This window comes from Theropithecus gelada, chromosome 10 (assembly GCF_003255815.1).
Source record: "Theropithecus gelada isolate Dixy chromosome 10, Tgel_1.0, whole genome shotgun sequence".
NCBI lineage: Eukaryota > Metazoa > Chordata > Mammalia > Primates > Cercopithecidae > Theropithecus > Theropithecus gelada.
This window is the reverse complement of record NC_037678.1, coordinates 34,203,665-34,225,186: the sequence shown is the minus strand read 5'-3', so window position 1 is coordinate 34,225,186 and position 21,522 is coordinate 34,203,665. Positions and strand designations below refer to the sequence as shown.

Here is a 21,522-nt window from a genome sequence, read left to right as displayed (position 1 = left end):
GTAATCCCAAGCTTTTTGGGAGGCCGAGGCGGGCGGATCACAAGGTCAGGAGATCGAGATCATCCTGGCTAACATGGTGAAACCCCATCTCTACTGAAAATAGAAAAATTAGCCGGGCGCAGTGGCGGGCGCCTGTAGTCCCAGGTACCCGGGAGGCTGAGACAGGAGAATGGCGTGAACCTGGGAGGCGGAGCTTGCAGTGAGACGAGATCTTGCCGCTGCACTCCAGCTCCAGCCCGGGCGAAAGAGAGACTCCGTCTCAAAAGTAAAATAAAATTAAATTAAAAATAAAAGAAAATTAGCTGGGCGTGGTGGCGGACACCTATAATCCCAGCTACTCGGGAGGCTGAGGCAGGAGAATGGCGTGAACTCGGGAGGCGGAGCTTGCAGTGAGCGGAGATAGCGTCACCACACTCCAGCCTGGGGGACAGAGCGAGACTCCGTCTCAAAAAAAAAAAAAAAAAAAAAGAGTCTAAAGGTGTGCATAGATCCTTCGGTCTCTGAGAACACAATAATGTCATCTGTGAAACAATGATAGTTTTGTATCTTCCTTTCCAGTTTTAAGTACTTTTGTTTATTTTGTTTGTTTTTGTTTCCTTTTGGTTTTACTGCCTTTGCTGGGACCCTCAGTATAATGTTGAGGAGAAATTGTAACTGCTAGAACCCATGTATTTTGCCTGCGCTAAAATGAAATGTTTTTTTTCTTTTCTTTCTTTCTTTTCTTTTTTTTTTTTTTTTTTTTTTTTTTGAGACGGAGTCTCGCTCTGTCGCCCAGGCTGGAGTGCAGTGGCGTGAACTCGGCTCACTGCAAGCTCCGCCTCCCGGGTTCACGCCATTCTCCTGCCTCAGCCTCCCGTGTAGCTGGGACTACAGGCGCCCACCACCATGCCCGGCTAATTTTTTGTATTTTTAGTAGAGACAGGGTTTCACCGTGTTAGCCAGGATGGTCTCGATCTCCTGACCTTGTGATCTGCCCGCCTCGGCCTCCCAAAGTGCTGGGATTACAGGCGTGAGCCACCGAGCCCGGCCTAAATGAAATGTTGTTAACACTACACTGTTCAGTATGATATTGATGGTAGGACTCCGGGCAGGTACCTTTTTTAGGTTAAGGCATTTCCTTTCTCAGCCAGTGGAGGTTAAGGCACAAGAATCACATGAACCCACCATGCCCGGCTAATATTTTTGTAGTTTTAATAGAGATGAGGTTTCACCATGTTGGGCAGGCTAGCCTCAAACTCCTGGTCTCAAGTGATCTGCCTGTCTCGGCCTCCCAAAGTGCTGGGATTACATGCATGAGCCACCGCACATTTTCTTTCTATTACTAGTTTGCTGAGTTTCTTTTTGAATCATGTTTACTTTATATGAATTATTACAGATTACATTGATTAACTTAAGTGTTATACAGAAAAAGCCACCAGACACAAAGGAAAAATACGTATATATAATGAATTATGTCTCAGCTTCAACAATTATAATCACTAAATTTTTTTTTATATATAAGCTATCCACTTTTTAAATTTATTATTATTATTATTATTATTATTATTATTTTTTTTTTTTTTTTTTTTGGAGACGGAGTCTCGCTCTGTCGCCCAGGCTGGAGTGCAGTGGCCGGATCTCAGCTCACTGCAAACTCCGCCTCCCGGGTTTACACCATTCTCCTGCCTCAGCCTCCGGAGTAGCTGGGACTACAGGCGCCCGCCACCTCGCCCGGCTAGTTTTTTTGTATTTTTTAGTAGAGACGAGGTTTCACTGTGTTAGCCAGGATGGTCTCGATCTCCTGACCTCGTGATCCACCCGTCTCGGCCTCCCAAAGTGCTAGGATTACAGGCTTGAGCCACCGCGCCCGGCCTAAATTTATTATTTTAAGTAAAATCTCACATACTACAAAACTTTACCATAATTTCATAGTATGATTTGCTACCATAAAATTCAGATAGATAGGTAGGTAGATAGATAGATAGGTAGATAGATAGATAGATAGATAGATAGATAGATAGATAGATAGATAGATAGATAGGATAGATAGATAGATAGATAGATAGATAGATAGACATAGGTATAGATAAAGACAGAAAACTACCATGCTATTAGCACACCTAATAAATTAATTTTTAAAAGACTTAATACTTCCAGATACCTATTGCATACTCAAATGTTGTAATTTACTCAAGAATCAAATCAAAATCCAGTCATGGTACACAGGTTTATCTAGTTGTGCCTCTTATAATTTTTTTATATTCTGGTAATCAGACATTCTCCTTTATTCATGCCATTTTTTTGGTCTAGGAAACCTGGATTGTTTTGGAGACAGTCTTACACACTACGTTTTGCTTATTGTTTCTTCAAGATGTCCTTTTACACATTCCTCATGCAGAATTAGAGTGGAGGCAAAAGAGGAGAAAGTCCTGCCAGGGAGAATGGGGCTCAGAGACTTCCTATTCTGCAGAGCAGTTAGTGAATTGTTGTGAGGACACGTATCAGAACAATCTTTTACAAGCCTGGGGACAGAGAAAAGAAGCAAGCTCAGCAAATCTGTGGCTTCTCGCAGATCCAGTGTTTCTTCCAATAGTGCTCACTTGGATCCGTGAACCAGGAACCAGTCTTCCCCATGTAGACACATTCATATGTACAAGATTTGTCAGGCTGCCAATTACTGTGAAAACATGAACTGGAATTAGTTAAGTTTCCAAATCACAAGCAGGGACAGGGCACACGAAGCCATGCCTAGCTGGGTCCTCACCATCAAGATCCCAGAGGAAGATCTGCCCACCAGAGTGAAGGTCCAGCCTCTCGGATTGTTGAGAAATCCCAATAAATAAAAAAATACTTGCTATGTTTTATAGCAGAGTTTTGACCACAGTGAACTATTGACATTTGAAGCCATATCATCATGTGTGGTGAGGGACTGTCCTGTGCACTGAAGGGTAGTGAGCAGCATCCCTGGGCTCCACCCACATGACACGAGTGCATCTCCATCCCCATCGAGACAACCCAAAATAGTTTCAGACAGTGCCAAGGATCCCTGAGAGGAAAACCATCTCCTGTTGAGTGCTACTGTCTCATAGCAATCATTTTGTGCAACTTCTTGCATTGTACATGATACAGATGAGGCTGATATAGATAAGTGACCTGACAACTCTGGCTCCCTGGGGTCTAAAGTTTGAGGACATGAGGCTCTTCGGTATCTGGCATAGAAGAGGTGCTAAATCTGTGGAATGCGTCCCTGCCCTCTTTCTTAAGTTGAACACCTGCCGCATACCAAGTATTCTGATGGGTACGGGAGACGTGTAGGTATGTAAGAGACATGTAGGTGTGTACCCTCTCTCCCCTCAAGCTGCAACCTGTTCGGTGCATAACACATGCATAAACAAAAGAAGATTCTAATAGAGAAAGAATCCCAAAAATCTCAATAGAGTATGGCTGGGACAGTAGGAGATTCTCATTAATTCTTGCTGGACACAGGATGTCTTCCACAAAAGTCACTTGCAGTTCACCAGACTAAATATAAAATGTTACAGGCAGATGGCATGGCAAGAGCAACATCAGAATAAGATACCAGTCAATGTCTTAAAAGAGGACTCATTCGGCACTTACCTGCTGTAAAGAGGCAGACAGCACATGGGAGGGTAGGAGGTGAGAATGTCAAGATCAATGGTCACCAATATGTGGGCGCTGAGCAGTGCCATGGGTAAGTCTGGACTTTGTCCATGTGTGTTGGGTGTTTGGGTGTTTTGGGTGTTTTTTGTTTTGTTTTGTTTTTTGTTTTTTGGTTTTTTTTTTGAGACAGAGTCTTGCCCTGTCGCCCATGCTGGAGTGCCGTGACACACTCTCGGCTCACTGCAAGCTCCGCCTCCCGGGTTCATGCCATTCTCCTGCCTCAGCCTCCCGAGTAGCTGGGACTACAGGTGCCCGCCACCAAGCCTGGCTAATTTTTTTTGTTGTTGTTGTATTTTTGGTAGAGACGGGGTTTCACATGTTAACCAGGATAATCTCGATCTCCTGACCTCATGATCTGGCCGCCTCAGCCTCCCAAAGTACTGGGATTACAGGCATGAGCCACCACACCTGGCCTGTTTGGGTGTTTTCTAAGCCATGTCAAAGACACATTGTAGAAAGATGGCACCACGGGCTTGAGTAGAACATAGGTTGAGAAGGGTAAGTCTAGATCTACAGCAATTGTTCAGCCCAGAAACCTTGATCCTTGAGCTGAAGCAGAAGCAATGGCATGAAGACTACCAGGAGTTCTCAGGAGAGGTCCAGCAGGCCGGGGTGAAATTCTTGTAAGGTACGTGGAAATCAAGGAAAGCTCAAAGACAGGTGATAGCTGGTCTAGGAGGGCTTTTAAATGCCATGCTGAAAAGTTAGGAGGGGATTCCCCAGGCACTTTCTTCCAGTGTGCTCACTAGGAGCTCTAGATAACTCCAGAGGAGGTCTACCTCTTAAAAAGCCTGGAAGTCCTCCATTCTCTACCCTCCTCCATAAAGTGCGCTCTCCTCTTTAACATGTTACAGGTATTGTGATGATCTTGAAAAATGAATTCTTGTTTTATATTGTTTAATCTATGGTTTGCAAGCATGTGCCACACACACACAAACACACATGCTTGCAAGTAACAAATAAAATTAAGCATCAGAACCATAGATAAGTAGTTTGGTTTATAGCAAATTAGAATGGAGGCTGGGCGTGGTGGTTCACACCTGTAATCCCACCACTCTGGGAGGCTGAGGTGGGGGGATTGCGAGGTCAAGAGATCGAGACCATCCTGGCCAACATGGTGAAACCCTATCTCTACGGAAAATACAAAAATTAGCTGGGCGTGGTGGCACACACCTGTAGTCCCAGCTACTCAGGAGGCTGAGCCAGGAGAATCACTTGAACCTGGGAGACCGAGGTTGCAGTGAGCCGAAATCACGCCACTGCGCTCCAGCCTAGTGACAGAGTGAGACTGCGTCTCAAACGAAAAGAAAAAAGAAGAATAGAGACAGTGGAGAAACCATCTAATGGACGACATCTCCCCAGCTCCAGAGGAATCTGATTGGGGCTGAGGGGCTCTGAGTCCCCACAGGGATACTTACATGAAGGTGAGGGCTGAGCCATCTTACTACTTGTAGATGCCTTTTGAGTATCCTTTCCTAGAGCCAATTCGGTAGGTAGCATCTTTAGCTAGACTCAAGAAATTGTAAACGAAAAGAAGGCAGGTTGAGTCAAGACATATGAGACCAGACCTAGATGTCCCCACAGGCAGGGAGCATTGTTCAGTGTAGCGGTTGCATACACTGGATGAAAGCTCTGGATCGATCTTATTTCCAACCTGACCATGGAATATGTGCTCAGTAAATCATGGCCCCTGTGATCCTCAGGCTCTTCATCTGTAAAATGGGGATACCAAAGGCAGCTGCCTTCCAGATATTTCTGACGGTTCAGTGAGGGAATAAGAGCACGCTATTCACTTTGGGAGGCCGAGACGGGCGGATCACGAGGTCAGGAGATCGAGACCATCCTGGCTAACACGGTGAAACCCCATCTCTACTAAAAATTACAAAAAACTAGCCGGGCGAGGTGGCGGGTGCCTGTAGTCCCAGCTACTCGGGAGGCTGAGGCAGGAGAATGGCATGAACCCGGGAGGCGGAGCTTGCAGTGAGCTGAGTTCCGGCCACTGCACTCCAGCCTGGGTGACAGAGCAAGACTCCGTCTCAAAAAAAAAAAAAAAAAAAAAAAAAAAAAGAGCACGCTATGGATGAGTGGTAGTGAGGAGTATCATTCAAGGACATGGAAGACAGGGCGAGGAATTTGGGCTCCGCTCAGAAGCAATAGTGCTGGCAATCAAATGCATTCCACTGACAAAGGTGCAGTCCTGCTGTATGTCCAGCCCGGTGCCAGGCACTGTGGACTCAAAAGCAAGTAAAATTCAGTCCTTGCCCGGGGGATTCCTCATGGTGTGGGGTAATGGTGCCATATCTGTAAGTAGAGTCCAGAGTTAAGGAGATCGAGGGAGGGATGTTAATGGATGATGTTTGAGCTGTTCATGAAGTAGTAGGAATCATCCACGCAGATTAAAGGAGAAAGGGCATTCTAGACAGAGAGCAGTGTGAACAATTGCTCAGAAGCCAGGCACCGGTGAACAGTGACCACTCTATGTCCTGAAGTCCATGTAAATTACAAGGAGTAGAATGAAGAATTTGCACTCATTTCTACAAGGATCAGGAACAGGAGCTTGCAATGTCTTGAAAGTTCCCTAAAATGCCCCTTTTCTCTTCCCACTTGCTCTGCTTGGCTGTTGGTGATGGCCAGGTGAGCTCCCTCCTCAGCACGATGATCCTTGGCTTGGAACCAGGTGTGTGTGTGTTTGTGGAAAAGTTGTAACAGGAGCCCTCAAACGTCACCCAGGCTGTCGGGCAGGGCTCACAGGAGGATGCTGCAGAGGAAGGCAGGTCAGTTCTTCTGGGGCTGGGAGCTGCACCAGCCACCAAACTGAGCCTCCAACAAAGCGGGATGATTCAACCTGACCCACCAACTGCATCCTTCACACATTGCCATGGGGAGCACATGAACTCCCTGGGCATACGTTCTGAGTGGACATGACCAAGGCAGTATATTGTGAGGCAGAATGACTCAAACTTGATGTCAGCATCAACTGCAAGTGGGGGCTTGGTTAAAATAACCCTCATAGATTCACAGGCAGCAAATCCACTATTGTCAATGCTGTGAAGAAGACAAACATCCCATCCTTTCCCAATTCTCACGCATCACCACTCAACCTCACCTTGTGCTCCCCTTACCATCTGCCAGAGCATTTCTCCCCAAAAAGTATCTCACATACGTCCAGCATCTGCCAGACCCTGTAGAGCTAAGCGACCTATGGAGGAAAAATGGTCAAGACCTGGAGAGGGGAAGGGGCAGGAGGTCGGGAGGAGGCCCACCGTTTCAATTCACACTCACACTGGGCATCCAGTTGCTTCAGTTCCTGCTGCATCTTGTACATAAACTGCAAGACTGGGGGGATGGGAGCATAAAATAATACACTCTAGATCTTTAAGCTACTGCGTTATTTTCCTACTTCTAATATCTCCTGGTTAGGGTGGGGAGAACAGTTTCTTCCTAAAATCCTTATGTCCTAAAGCAGCCCAACCACCCCTTCCTACTCATCACTGACAGGCCCTCCTCTGAGGATGGCAGGATTAGGAGGGGCCAGGTGTCTTCCCATCACCCATTCCCACAGGTCTGGCCACCTTACCTTGAACCAGGACGACACCAAGGATATGAGAAGCAGGATCAAGGTCATTATCAGGCAAAAAAACCTTCCAAGGATCATCCTGCAGCAGCTTTGGATCTTGCTGTGCTGTGAATAGAGTCAAGATCAGTGCGCACAGGCTCAGAAAAGTGCTGGAAAGGTCAAGACCTCTAGGATGGTGGAGGGAGAAAGCTGAATATCTCATCACTGGAGTGGTGAGACAGTGAGAGTGGCCATTGGCATTGAGGAGGGGATACGGGGGTTATGAGCATCCTAACCTTCCTCCACCCACAGTGTGCTTAGAGCACTAAAGTGTACACAGGACCGGCACACCAGGGTGGATCTATCTAGTCCTGCCCCAAGCTTCTCGACTCACCTGGCTCCCCGGACATGGGTAGAGCAATTTCCCCGACTGGTATGAAGTCCTCTGCAGCCTCCTTTCCACCATGGCCTGCTTTCCACCATGGCTGCACCTTGTTCTGCTCAGAGCTGCCCACAGCCCTCAGGGTTATTATTATGGGATGTGGATGAAGTCCACATCCCGTAATAGGAAATGCCCACCCCGAATAAACCATGCTACATTTCCTTCCTGACTCAGCGAAGTGCCCAAATCTCTAGATGGCTTATCATCAATTCATGTCATAAGGTGATGACACCGACATCTGGGAGAAGATATTTTGCTCCAAGTATTCTCTCCAAATTTTATTTCTAACTTGGTGAGGGCAGTAAGTACCCCAGGAATGTGCCTCGAGGTCCCTAGTCCATTTGTCTTCTAGGCTTCTGGTCACATCAGTTTCTGAAGATCTTGCAGTTTCTCAGAGATAAAACTGTGCTTATTTCAACATAGGAGTCACTCCTATAATTCTTCTCCCTCCTCGTGCCAAGCTGTTCAGGGCCAGGCCCCCTGGGCTGGGACAGGGACGGGCTGCTGGCGGACATAGAAGGCCTTGGGGCCCTGCTGAGTGGGCTGCCTCATAGTGGTGTTTGGTGTCCTTTACTGCAAGAGGAGGCTGTGCCCTCCACCTCTCAGGGTGGCTCTGATCTGGGGATCAGATGCCAGCACTGAGTAGCTGGAGTTAGGACCCAGCTGGCACTTCATGCCACCACTGTGGGAAGGCAAATCACACAGGCATGACCATGTGTGTGCACCACAGCACCAACCCCGTGTGCACAGCTGGACTGTGGCAAAGTGACTGGAGATGTCACCAGCGCCGCCAGTGATAGCCCGGCCCCCGTTTAGGGAGTCTTCTGCCTAGGGGCCTGGCTTAGCTGCTGTGATGCTTCCTGTAACCTGGATCAGGGCACCCGCACTGCATGGCACCTCTGCTGCGTGTCTGAATGCGTCACTCTGGGTGCTGGATAGTATCCCATCCTGTGAACGCCGCAGTTCACTCCAATAGCCGATAGTTCATTTTTCAAAAGTGGCTGACACTCGCACATGCACTTTTCAGTCCTGACTCACTGCAGTGCCGGGTACAGAACAGGAAGCAAACCCTTGCTGACCCCAAACCGCCTGCTGCCCGATGCTCGCCCCACACTCATGGATGTGACTGTGCCAGCAGGGGCCTGCCCCTGGCGGACTGTGGGAGGAAATGGAAATGCTTCCATTTGAGTTGCTTGTTCCCGCAGCAGCCCAGGCTGTGCTGCCTGACTCAGAGCTGAGGGGTCCGGAGCAGCCCCTGCCGGGTGCTGGGCTGCCTGTCATGGCCCACAGTCTTCTCCCTGCATGGGTCTCTTCAGTAGGTGCTGTCACTGCCCTTGTCCTACCAGGGACAATGAGGTCTCAGTGAGTAGCAAACATAACCCAACTCCTCATATAACTCGGGGAAATTGACCCCCCTGAGCATCCCCTTACCCTGACCCAAGCCTCCCCTCCAGCTTCCACCTCTCCCCAGGAGCCCTGAGATCTGCCTTGCCTCGAACACAGACCTGAGATCCAGGCTGGGTGGGTTTTCCTTCAGGCAGATCGTGCAGAAAGAGCTTGCAGTCAGATGACCATGGAGGCCTGCTGCCATCCCTTCTTCACCACGGTGGGCTTTGGGACCTGAAAACAAACTGTCCACATTCTACCAGGCCAGGGAGGCCACCGGCCCCATGATACTCATTCACACTCCTTCTAGCTGCCCCGGACAGCGCTCCCTGTGCCCCGCCCAGGCTGGAGGCAGAGCTGTCTGGACACAGATATGTTTGCCCAGGAAGGCTCAGGGCAGTGCCAGGGAGGGGTCCATGCATGGCAGTAGGTGGTGGAGGGGAAAGGTGGCAGCTCAGCCAGTGGCGGGTCCCCCCATGCGGGGCACCATAGCATGCACAGCTGGACAGGCATGTAGACAGCGGCGCAGCACAGTGGCTTTCAGACACCACTGAGCTCAGGAGCCTTGACTTCTCCCCACTAGCCAGACGCTCAGCCCAGGAGGCAGGGAGCCCAGGAGCCCCAAACTTCAGTGAGCGAGCTTCTGCCTGGGGGCTTCCAGAGTCCCACACCATTCAGAGCAGCAGCCGCACCACCCTGACACCCTCTGTTCCCAGGAGAGGCCTCCCAGGGCTGGTCACAGGGTCGCATGCCACAGCACAGGGGCATGGTTATTGGTTATTGCACCTCACAGTCACTGAGGGCTGATCCAATGGAAGATGAGGCTCACCTTCCCACATTGGTGTGGCCTCTGTAGGCTGTTCCTATGCCCCCGCTACGTGTCCCAGCCATGAAGCCCCTTGGACTGCTCAGGAGGGACTGGGCACACCTAGGGGGCACTGTCTGTGCAGGAGAACACGTGGCAAGAAAAGGAACACACTGGAAAAAAGAAAGAACACTACCCTCAAAGCTTGTTTATTACAGAGGAGAAGTCACTGTGAAACATACATGCTAAAGAGGCAATCTAATAATTACCAGGTCTCACCAAGAAAAGCCCAGATAGCCGGGCATGGTGGCTTATGCCTGTAATCCCAGTGCTTTGGGAGGCCAAGGTGGGCAGATCACTTGAGGCCAGGAGTTCAAGACCAGCATGGCCAACATGGTGAAACCCTGTCTCTACTAAAAATCCAAAAATTAGCAGGGCGTGGTGGCCTGCGCTGGTAATCCTAGCTATTTGGGAGGCTGAGGCAGGAGAATTGCTTGAACCTGGGAAGTAGAAGTTGCAGTGAGCTGAGATCGCACCATTGCACTCCAGCCTGAGCAACAGAGAGAGACTCCATAAAATTAAAAAAAAAAAAAAAAAATTCCCTCCAGGGCAAGGTGGGGGGCCTTGCAACAGGAAAGCTTTGCTGCAGAAGCTCACTTCCTTTTTATGCCTGCAAGCCTGGGCCTCATCCTACGTGGGTGAGCTTCCAAACCTCCTCACAGGAACTAGCCTGCACATTGATCACAGGTGAGTGGTCACAGTGACATGCATAGGTCTTGGCAGCCAATCGAAATGCTCATGAGTTGAATTAACAAAAGAAACTGCTTATGCTATCACGGAACATGAAGGAAAATACCACAGCTGTTCAGAACAACTGTGCCCACTGACCCCTAGTTAGGAGTGTGTGCCCCGAGCCAGCACAAGTCTGGTCTCCAGCCCCAGGACAGTCTTGCAGCACTGGGTGACCTCAGGCTGGTTACTCATCTGTAAAATGGGGCAAGCACTGAGGGAATATGATCATATCAAATCCAAGCACAGGGCAAGAATACAAGACAGAATCTAAGAAAATACTAATAACCATGACGAGAAGCAGAGACAAATAATCCTGAGTATCTCTAGATGACTTTCTTTTTTTTTTTTTTGAGACAAACTCTCGCTCTGTTGCCCAGGTTGGAGTATGGTGGCGTGATCTTGGCTCACTGCAACCTCTGCCTCCTGGGTTCAAGCAATTCTCCTACCTCAGCCTCCTGAGTAGCTGGGATTACAGGTGCACACCACCATGCCTGACTAATTTTTGTATTTTCAGTAGAGAGGGGGGTTTCACCATGTTGACCTGGCTGGTCTCGAACTCCTGACCTCAAGTGATCTGCCCTCCTCAGCTTCCCAAAGTGCTGGGATTACAAGCATGAGCCACTGCGCCCAGCCTACTAGATGATTTGGCAATGGAAGATTTTCTACAATTATTTTGCTCTCTGATTTTATAGAAGAGCCATGGACTATGCAATTTGTAATAATTCTCAATAGGTGAATTGGGTCAGCCACAGCAGCACACTGGAGCTCCCAGTACAGCAGAGATTCACAATTCCAAAAACCTTGACATTTATAAAAATAAACCTGCCAACCTGGGCTCATGCCTGTAATCCTAGGGCATTAGGAGGCCAAGGCGGACAGATCATTTGAGGACAGGAGTTCGAGACCAGCCTGGCCAACATGGTGAAACCCTGTCTCTACTAAAAATACAAAAATGAGCAGGAGGTGGTGGCACGTGCCTGTAATCCCAGCTACTCAGGAGGCTTAGGCACAACAAAAATTGCTTGAACCTGGGAGGTGGGGGTTGCAGTGAGCCAACATAGTGCCATTGTGCTCCAGCCTGGGTGACAGAGCGAGACTCTGTATTTAAAGAAAAAAAAAAAAAAAAACTGGTGAAAACCACCTATGCAGTTAATGGAGCTGCAGCCAGAGAATAAACAAACATAAGCTTCCTTTGGTGGGGGAGCACTGGTACCAATAAAGAGGTCTTCTGGGCTGGAACACCGTGGTGCCAGAGCTGATGCTCTTTCTGGCTCGAGCTCCTGGCCTCCTGCAGGAGCAGCACCAACTGACTCTTGGGGACTGAACTGCGGCCACATTTTGGATTGGGCTGCACCTAGAGCAGCCCTTGTGCATGTGACCAAGAGTCATGCAAGAAACATCTACAGGAAAACAGTTCACGATAGCAAAACCCTGGAAAGGTCCACTGTCCTTCCTCAGGAGAATGGACACATTATGATTCTATTGGTAATGGAAAAAGACCTAAAGCTGAACGGAGGAGTATGGAGCAGATTATGCAGGGTCACCTGTTTATAAAGCTCAGATGTAGCAAAAAACAATACAGTTCTCAGGAAAACACACATAGGGGTCAAGCCATTTGCAAGAATTAAGGGAGTGATTAACACAAACTCCAGAGAGCAGTGGTGGGAATAGGTTGGGAAAGGGGCTGGGCCATCGTGACTGTGAGTAACACAAGAGCACTTTGCAGAGCTGCTGCTGGGTATCAAATATGTTAATTACATAAACAAGCTCTCAACTTGGCCCCTAAGTCTACTAGAGTCTAAGTTCAAAAGCAAAACCCTTAATTAGTCTCACACAAATTCTTTCTTCTTTTTTTTTTTAGAAGCATACTATAATAGTTAATTTAATTATGAGTCCTTGCATAAAACCAAGCATGGGCTTTGATTCTGTGAGCCCAAATTCACATATTGAAGAGAACAAAAGAAAATTGTGATCCGTGTACATGGATGAAAACTGAAGGCTCAGGGTTAATCTCATTGTAGTTTTAAAATTTCTTCAGCCTACACAGCTCAGTAATCACAGATCTTTTAGGTCTTTTTGGATGTCCCACAGGGTATCTACACTTTTCTTGAGCTGAGCAAACTCATCATCTTTTGGCTTCTGATTGATAATGCTGGTTAATTCCCGAGTATTGAGGATACATGGAAGGCTCTGGAAGACTTCATTCTCAATGCCCTTCATCCCCTTCATCATTGTTCGTTCTGGATGAATCCTGGATAGATTTTTCAACATAGATTCAACGAGATCAGCTACACTTAATCTAGTAGCCCAGTTGGTATATCCTTTTGGCTTGTTGACCTCATAGGCACTTTCAACCACCGTCTTATGCAACTTCCTTCCAAGTTTCATGATCATTGTTGGTTCCCATTTCTGGATTCAATTTCTGGAGAGAAACACCTGCCATGTTCACACCACTCCGAACAACAACGCTTGAATTACCATGTTCTCCCAAAAATCCATCCATGGCAGCTACTGAGATGAATGCCAAGTTTTTCAGCCACAAGGTAGCAAAATCTAGCAGAATCCAAATTATACCCACTTCCAATCACAAGGTGCTTGGGTAATCCACTTAGTTTCCAGGTAACATATGTAAGAATGACCACTGGGTTAGAAACCACAATTATGATGCAATTAGAACTGTACTTGATGATCTGAGAAACAACAGATTTGAAGGCATTAACATTTCTCTGCACCAGATTGAGACGACTCTCCCCCGCTTGCTGATGAACTCCTGCAGTTACCGCTACAATCTAATAATTGGCAGTCATAGAATAGAATAATCTTTATCTGCCATAATTTTAGGTGTCTGAGGAAATAGGCTCCCATCTGCAGATCGATCCATCATGTCTCCTTTCAGTTTATATTCCAAAAAATCCACAACAGCAAGTTCACCAACCAAAGACTTTCCCAGATGCTAATAGCACACACCACACCCATTTGTCCAACACTACAGCGGTCTTGTTGTCTGGGACAGTTGCCTCTTTCACCACTGGTGCAATGAGTTTTTCCTTAAGAGCTGCCATTGTGCACAGGAGATGGCTCTGAAGACTGTTGTAATAGTTATGTGGAGAAGACAATGTCGGCTGCATCAACATCTTGCTAATCTCATCCCTAGCTGGCATGGCAGCCTGTGGTTGAAGCCATAAACAGAGGCCATGTCTGCATTAACAAAAACAAAATGCATCCTAGTATCTAGGACTAAATGCTCACTAAGCTTGAAACTTAGGGTGTTGCCACAACTGGAGATTTTATGATCTGTGTTGATGTTTATACAAAGAAAAAAGGCGGATACTCCAGGAGAAGCCAAGGATGGTACAAAGGATCAGGAGCCCTGTGTGTACCACCGTGCACGGCTCTCCAAGATGCACCTGTGAAAAGGACAAGGTTCAGAACTGCACATTCAGGATAGCGGCATTAATGCTGGGAAAATAATTCTCACCCACAAGCCACATGGTTCTGTAAGGTTGTCTAAGTCCAAAGAGATAAATAGAAATAAATTTGGAGAAGGAAGCTGATACATACAATACAGTGGTTGCCACTGGAGAAGAGAATATGGTTTTGGAAATGAGAAAAGGGGAATGGGGAAATTGAACACTGAACACTACCAAATAAAATGCATTAGTTGGCCGGGCATAGTGTCTCATGCCTATAATCCCAACACTTTGGGAGGCCAAGGTGGGCAGATCACTTGAGGTCAGGAGTTGGAGACCAGCCTGGTCAACATGGCAAAAACCTGTCTCTACAAAAATAAAATAAAATAAAATAAAATAAAATAAAATAAAATAAGCCAGGCATGGTGCCACACACCTGTAATCCCAGCTATTTAGGAGATTGAGGCAGGAGAGTCACTTGAACCCCGGAGGCGGAGCTTGCAGTGAGCCGAGATCATGCCACTGCACTCCAGCCTGGGCGACAGAGTGAGACTCCGTCTCAAAAATAAATAAATAAATAAATAAATAAATAAATAAATAAATAAATAAAATGCATTTGTGTCACATTGATATAATTAAGAAAAGGCAGGGTTGTGACACCTTCCTGAATTGCACATCATTCTCAGCAAATTCACAACAGAACATGAGGGTCTTTAGTGTGTGTATGTAAAAATGAATAAGTCCATTTTACTTACACAAAAGTTATTTTCTAAAACTAAGAAGGCATCTCAGGTGAAATCAAGGCCCCGACCTTTGGTTCCATCAAAGTCAGGGCTTGCGTAACAGACAACAGCACAGCAGGCGACCTCTGCAGGGGTCGAGCCGTGTCCAGGGAGACAAGCAGGACGGGTGAGCATTGGCCCATCTCAGCACTGCTCTGAGAGGTCAGACTCCTCATGGGATTCACTTCTATCTAGAGTTCATTCATCATGAAGAGTTTTGCATTTTTAAATTGCTGAAATGCTGAGACATCTGCAGAGGCCTCCCTCTGAGGGATTGACAGTAATTCTCAAAAGGAGGTGGGCTTGCATGCCTGGACAGAGGTCCTCACTGTAAGCTGTTACACACGGACCAGGTGAATGGCTTCTGGTCACCAAGGGCAGCTGTGTCACCTGGACGTGAGGGCAGACCTCAGGTGAGAGCATCAGCAGAACAGTGCTGTCTTACTTCCTGCGGTTCTCTGTTGCAACCACAGGAATTGGTGGGGATGCTTCTGGCTTCAATGCTTGTGTTTCTTGCTCATTGGCTGAGCTGGTCTGTGATAACAAGGAAAGATATAGTGGGATGAAGACATATTCCACAGGATTCAGACTCTCCTTACAAGTTCTTTTTTTTTTTTTGAGACGGAGTCCCGCTCTGCCGCCCAGGCTGGAGTGCAGTGGCCGGATCTCAGCTCACTGCAAGCTCCGCCTTCCCGGTTTACGCCATTCTCCTGCCTCAGCCTCCCAAGTAGCTGGGACTACAGGCGCCCACCACCTCGCCCGGCTAGTTTTTTGTATTTTTCAGTAGAGACGGGGTTTCCCCGTGTTAGCCAGGATGGTCTCGATCTCCTGACCTTGTGATCCGCCCGTCTCGGCCTCCCAAAGTGCTGGGATTACAGGCTTGAGCCACCACGCCCGGCCTCCTTACAAGTTCTTTACTCAAAAAGTGCACTCTGTCTGGCCTGAGGTTCCCATGGTTCTTACTCCTGGATCCTATCACCCCTCGTGTCTCTACACAGACCCCCACTCCACTCCCAGCTGGCCTCTGGCCAGAGCACCCCGCCCTTGGCATCCAAGGCTGGAGTGGTGACCGCATGGAGAGGTGGAGTCCAACAAGTCGCAGTGATCACCAACGGCAAGAGGTCACCTGGCTTTATCTGCAATGCACAGCCCCGACCACACACCCTCTGGCATGTGAGTTTATCCACAACGGAACAAAGCTGAGGTGAGACAATTTCACCCCACAGCTTCCTCATGTGGCATCCTGCAGTATGCTAGTATTACTAACACTGGAAGTTCTTTTGAAGATTTTGAGTTTTGTCATGAAATTTTTCCAAACTAGTTTAGAACATGTTTCCAAACATGAACTTAGGTTCATGATATAGATTTCTTAATTGTATCTAATTTAAGTCACATTTCAATTCAAATCTAAATCTAAAACTGATAGACCTTGGCTGGGCATGATAGCTGATGCCTGTAATCCCAGCATTTTGGGAGGCTGAGGTGGGTGGATTACCTGAGGTCAAGAGTTCGAGACTAGCCTGGCCAACATGGCAAAACCCTATCTCCACCAAAAATACAAAAATTAGCCAGGCATGGTGGCACATGCCTGTAATCCCAGCTACTTGGGTGGCTGAGCCATAAGAATCTCTGTGAACCCAGGAGGCAGAGGTTGCAGTGAGCCGAGATCCCACCACTGCACTCCAGCCTGGGTGACAGAGCGAAACTCAGCCTCAAAAAAAAAAAGGCTGGGCACGGTGGCTCACGCCTGTAATCCCAGCACTTTGGGAGGCCAAGGTGGGTGGATCACCTGACGTCAGGAGTTCAAGACCAAGCTGGCCAACATGGTAAAACCCCATCTCTACTAAAAATACAAAAATTAGCCAGGAGTGGTGGCAGGTACCTATAATCCCAGCTACTCAGCAGGCTGAGCCAGGAGAATCGCTTGAATCCAGGAGGCAGAGGTTGCAGTGAGCCGAGATCACGCCACTGTACTCCAGCCAGGGCAACAAGAGGGAAACTCCGTCTCAAATAATAATAATAATAATAATAATAATAATAATAATAATAATAAAATAAAACTAATAGACCTGGTAATTTCAGGTAATTAGTACCTTATTTGTTTTCGTTTTTGTTTTTTTGAGACAGAGTCTTACTCTGTCACCCAGGCTAGAGTGCGGTAGTGTGATCTCGGCTCACTGCAAACTGCGCCTCCCAGGTTCAAGGGATTCTCATGCCTCAGCCTCTCAAGTAGCTGGGATTACAGGTGCCTGCCACCACACCCGGCTAATGTTTTGTATTTTTAGTAGAGACAGGGTTTCGCCATGTTGGCCAGGGTGGGCTCAAACTCCTGACCTCAGGTCATCCCTCTGCCTTGACTTCCCAAAGTGCTGGGATTACAGGCATGAGCCACCATGCCTGGCCCTGTATTTTAATTTTGAAATGAAGTAACATATTTGATCTAAAAAGATCTTAAAAACTAGGTTGTTTTCCTTGTGTGTTTGTTTTTTGTTTTTGTTTTTGTTTTTGTTTTGAGACAGAGTTTTGCTCTTGTCACCCAGGCTGGAGTGCAGTGGCACGATCTCAGCTCACTGCAACCTCTGCCTCCCAGGTTCAGGCGCTTCTCATGCCTCAATCTCCTGAGTAGCTGGGATTACAGGCAGGAGCCACCACACCCGGCTATTAAATAGGGTGTTTTCATTCAGTTAAAAGATGCTGTTTACCACGGGCATGGTGGCTCATGCCTGTAATCCCGGCACTTCGGGTGGCTGAGGCTGGTGGATCACCTGAGGTCAGGAGTTTGAGACCAGCCTGGCCAACATGGTGAAACCCCATCTCTACTAAAAATATCAAAATTAGCTGGGCATGGGGGCAGGTGCCTATAATTCCAGGTACTCGGGAGGTTGAGTCAGGAGAATCATTTGAACCCAGGAGGCCAAGGTTACCATGAGCCGAGATCGTGCCACTACACTCCAGCCTGGGAGACAGAGTGAGACTTTGTCTCAAAAAAGAATTAAAATACAGTCATGCATCATGTAATAATCAGAATACACTCTGAAAAATGTGTCCTTGTGCTAGCACCCTCGAGTATACTTACACAAGCCCGGACAGCAGAGCCTGCTGCAAACCCAGGCTATGAGGTACAGTCTATTGCTTCAGGGCTACAAGCTTGTGCAACATGGTATTGTGCTGAATACCACAGGCAGCTGTAACACAGTGGTGAGAACTTTGGGGTCTAAACATAGAAAAAGTACAGCAATAATACTGTATCCGCTGGGCGTGGTGGCTCACATCTGTAATCCTAGCACTTTGGGAGACCAAGGCGGGCATATCACGAGGTCAGAAGATCAAGACCATTCTGGCTAACACGGTGAAACCCCAACTCTACTAAAAATACAAAAAACTAGCCAGGTGTGTTGGCACACACCCATAATCCCAGCTACTCGGGAGGCTGAGGCAGGAGAATTGCTTGAACCCAGGAGGTGGAGGTTACAGTGAGCCGAGATCGTGCGGTTGCACGCCAGCCTGGGCAACAGAGCAAGACTCCATCTCAATGAATGAATAAATAGATAAATAAATAAACAAACTGTATTATAATTGTGTGGGACCCCTGCTGTATATGCAGTCTGTCCCTGACTGAAACATCCTTATGCAGTACATGACTGAATTTCAAAAAGAAACTAAACTTCCAAGACTCAAGAATGAAAAAATTGCCCAGTTGCGGTGGCTCATGCCTGTAATCCCAGCACTTTGGGAGGCCAAGGCGGGCAGATCATGAGGTCAGGAGATCAAGACCATCCTGACTAACATGGTGAAACCCTGACTCTATTAAAAATACAAAAAATTAGCTGGGAAATTATAAATTAAAAAAAATTTTTTTTTAGTTGCAGTTTTGCTTTTTTCACCCGGGTTGGAGTGTAGTGGCGCGATCTTGGCTTACTGCAACCTCCACCTCCCGGGTTCAAGCGATTCTCCTGGCTCAGCCTCCTGAGTAGCTGGGATTACAGGCACCCGCCACCACACCTGGCTAAGTTTTGTATTTTTGGTAGATATGGGGTTTCACCATGTTGGCCAGGCTGGTCTCGAACTCCTGACCTGAGGTGATCTGCCCACCTCGGCCTCCCAAAGTGCTGGGATTACAGGCATGAGCCACTGTGCCCAGCGAGATATTTTTAATTACTTTTTTTTTTTTTTTTTTGATTCTCTGTCACCCAGGCTGGGGTGCAGTGGCGTGATCTCGGCTTACTGCAACCTCTGCCTCCTGGGTTCAAGCAATTCTCCTGCCTTAGTCTCCTGAGTAGCTGGGATTATAGGCCTGTGCCACCACACCCAGCTAATTTTTTTGTAGAGACAGTTTTTCCATATTGGTCAAGCTGGTCTCAAATTCCTGACCTCAAGTGATCCACCCTCCTCAGCCTCCCAAAGTGCTGGGATTACAGGCATGAGCCACCGTGCCTGGCCTTAATTACTTTCTCATTTTCAGCATCAGTTTCTTGTTTTCCAACAGCTCTGCTCTTTCTTGTGCATATTTATCTTTTCTTGTATCTACTGCCTCCTCCATCTTACTATGCCTGCGAAGGTGAATGAGATAAACAGTTTCAGGGGCTCATAACTTCACTAATATTTGTATCTATGGCATGGGCATAAGCTTTTATTTTCTGCACTGAGGAGCACATGGAAACCTACCGCTCTTGTTTTGACGTTTCTAATTTATCTTTTAACATCAAGATTTCTCTCTTCACGACCAACTGCTGGCTTTCTGAATCATGCACCTCCTTCAGGTTTTTCACTGCTAGCACATGGGAGGCCTCATGTCTGACCAATTCCTCTTCACAAAATAAGATGTTTATCTCAAGCTTGCATTTTATTTTGGAAATCTCTTGCAGATGCTCTAAAGGGGCACCTGGTCCCTGGCCTCCTTGCTTCACCTGCAGAGGAAGGTTCACATAAAGTGATGAATCCGTGTGTCTTCGAGGCTCACACTGTCCTTTTATCCCGGCAAGTGCTGATACCTTCCCAAGGACCATTTGCATGCCGGACTACCCCGAATGATGTTGCTGACCTGCAAAATGTGATCCAAACTCTAGGGGCTGCCTTGCAGGGAGATGTGTCCAGATCTTCCTGGGACCCCAGAAGCTTTGCCCCCCACTCTGTTCATTCATCCATGCAACATTCTTTTGAGGGTTGACTCTGTGCCCAGCCCTCTTCTGGTGACTGAGGTGACATTGGGGTGTCTGCTCTCATGGGTGGGGGTACTGACAGCCAACCAGTAAAGGAGCAGATGAGACACAAGCACAGGCTGGGTCATAAGGAATGGAGAGCATGCCTGGTGGTTATGGACAGCATCTATGAGGTGGTGACCTATTAAGTGAGTATCAGGCCAGGGGCAAAGAACAAGGCCTGGGTGAGGGGGTGAGGTGGGAATGCACTGCAGGTGCTCATGGCACAGAGAGAGGCCAGCGTGTCTGGGGTGGTGGTGGGGAAGGTGCGGGAGAGGTGCTTCCAGGCTGCTGGAGAGCTGTGGAGTGACGGGGGCCCTGGCTGTGAAAGTGATGTGTTCTGACTTCAGCCTGCCAAGCTCACCCTGATTGCCATGTGGAGAGGAGACTCAAGGGCCGAGAAAGGGGCAGGGAGGCGCAGGTACCAGCATGCTGAGGTCCAGCCAAGCTGAGCTGCTGGTGGTTGGATCAGGCAGCAGCAAAGACGATGGAGAGGAACAGATATCTCAGGTACATATGCTAGAGGAAGAGTTGACAGATTACTGAGGCAGGAGGGAGAGGGGAGACCCATCACACCCTCCTCACATAGGAGGAGACCCAGGCCGCACTGCGCTGCCAGGAGACCGGTCCACTGACCCAGGCCACGCTAAGCTGCCAGGAGACCCATCCACTGACCCAGGCCGCACGACACTGCCAGGAGGCTGGTCCACCGACCCAGGCCACACTACACTGCCAGGAGACCCATCCACTGACCCAGGCCGCGCTACGATGCCCAGAGACCCATCCACTGACCCAGGCCGAGCTACGCTGCCAGGAGACCTGCCCACTGAGCTCTTGCCCAGGCTCAGCCACTGTTGCCTTCTGTGCTCAGTCCCTCCTTGGCCTCCATGGCACCCTTTGGTCCCACCAACTGGCCCTGACGATGGCCAGCCTGTCTTTTCTCTGGTCAGCAGCAGGTCATGGGTTTTAAGGAGCTTTTCTAAAACTGAACTGCACTGAATTTAGAAAACCAGGATATGAAGAAGGATATGAATTGATTGGACTGAACCAGGATAGGAGTTGATTAGATGTTAGTGTACTAGGACTTATTGTGAACTGCCTGAAATTTTTATGTAGAAAAAAAAAAAAAACTTGGTGATATAATTTCAAATCTCATGTGAAATTGTAATCCCCAGTGTGGGAGGAGGGACCTCGTGGGAGATGACTGGATTATGGGAGATTTCCCCCTTGCTGTGTTTGTGATAGTGAGTGGGTTCTCATGAGATCTGGTTGTTTGAAGGTGTGTAGCATCTCCCTGCTCTCTCTCTTCTCCTGCTCTGGCCACCTAAGATGTGCCTGTGTCCCCTTCCACCATGATTGTAAGTTTCCTGAGGCCTCCCGAGAAGCAGAAGCCTGGATAGCCTGCAGAACTGTGAGCCAATTAAGCCTCTTTTCTTTATACATTATCCAGTCTCAGGTAATTCTTTTTTGTTTGTTTGTTTTTTGAGACAG

General features: G+C 47.9%; 2 pseudogenes across 1 annotated transcript in view; both read right to left on the bottom strand.

Annotated features, from left to right (window-relative positions):
- The window catches only part of LOC112632423, a 496,008-nt pseudogene that overhangs the window by 213,403 nt on the left and 261,083 nt on the right, over positions 1–21,522 (bottom strand). The gene's annotated exons all lie outside the window — the stretch shown is intronic.
- On the bottom strand, positions 12,646–13,703 carry LOC112632795 (annotated as a pseudogene).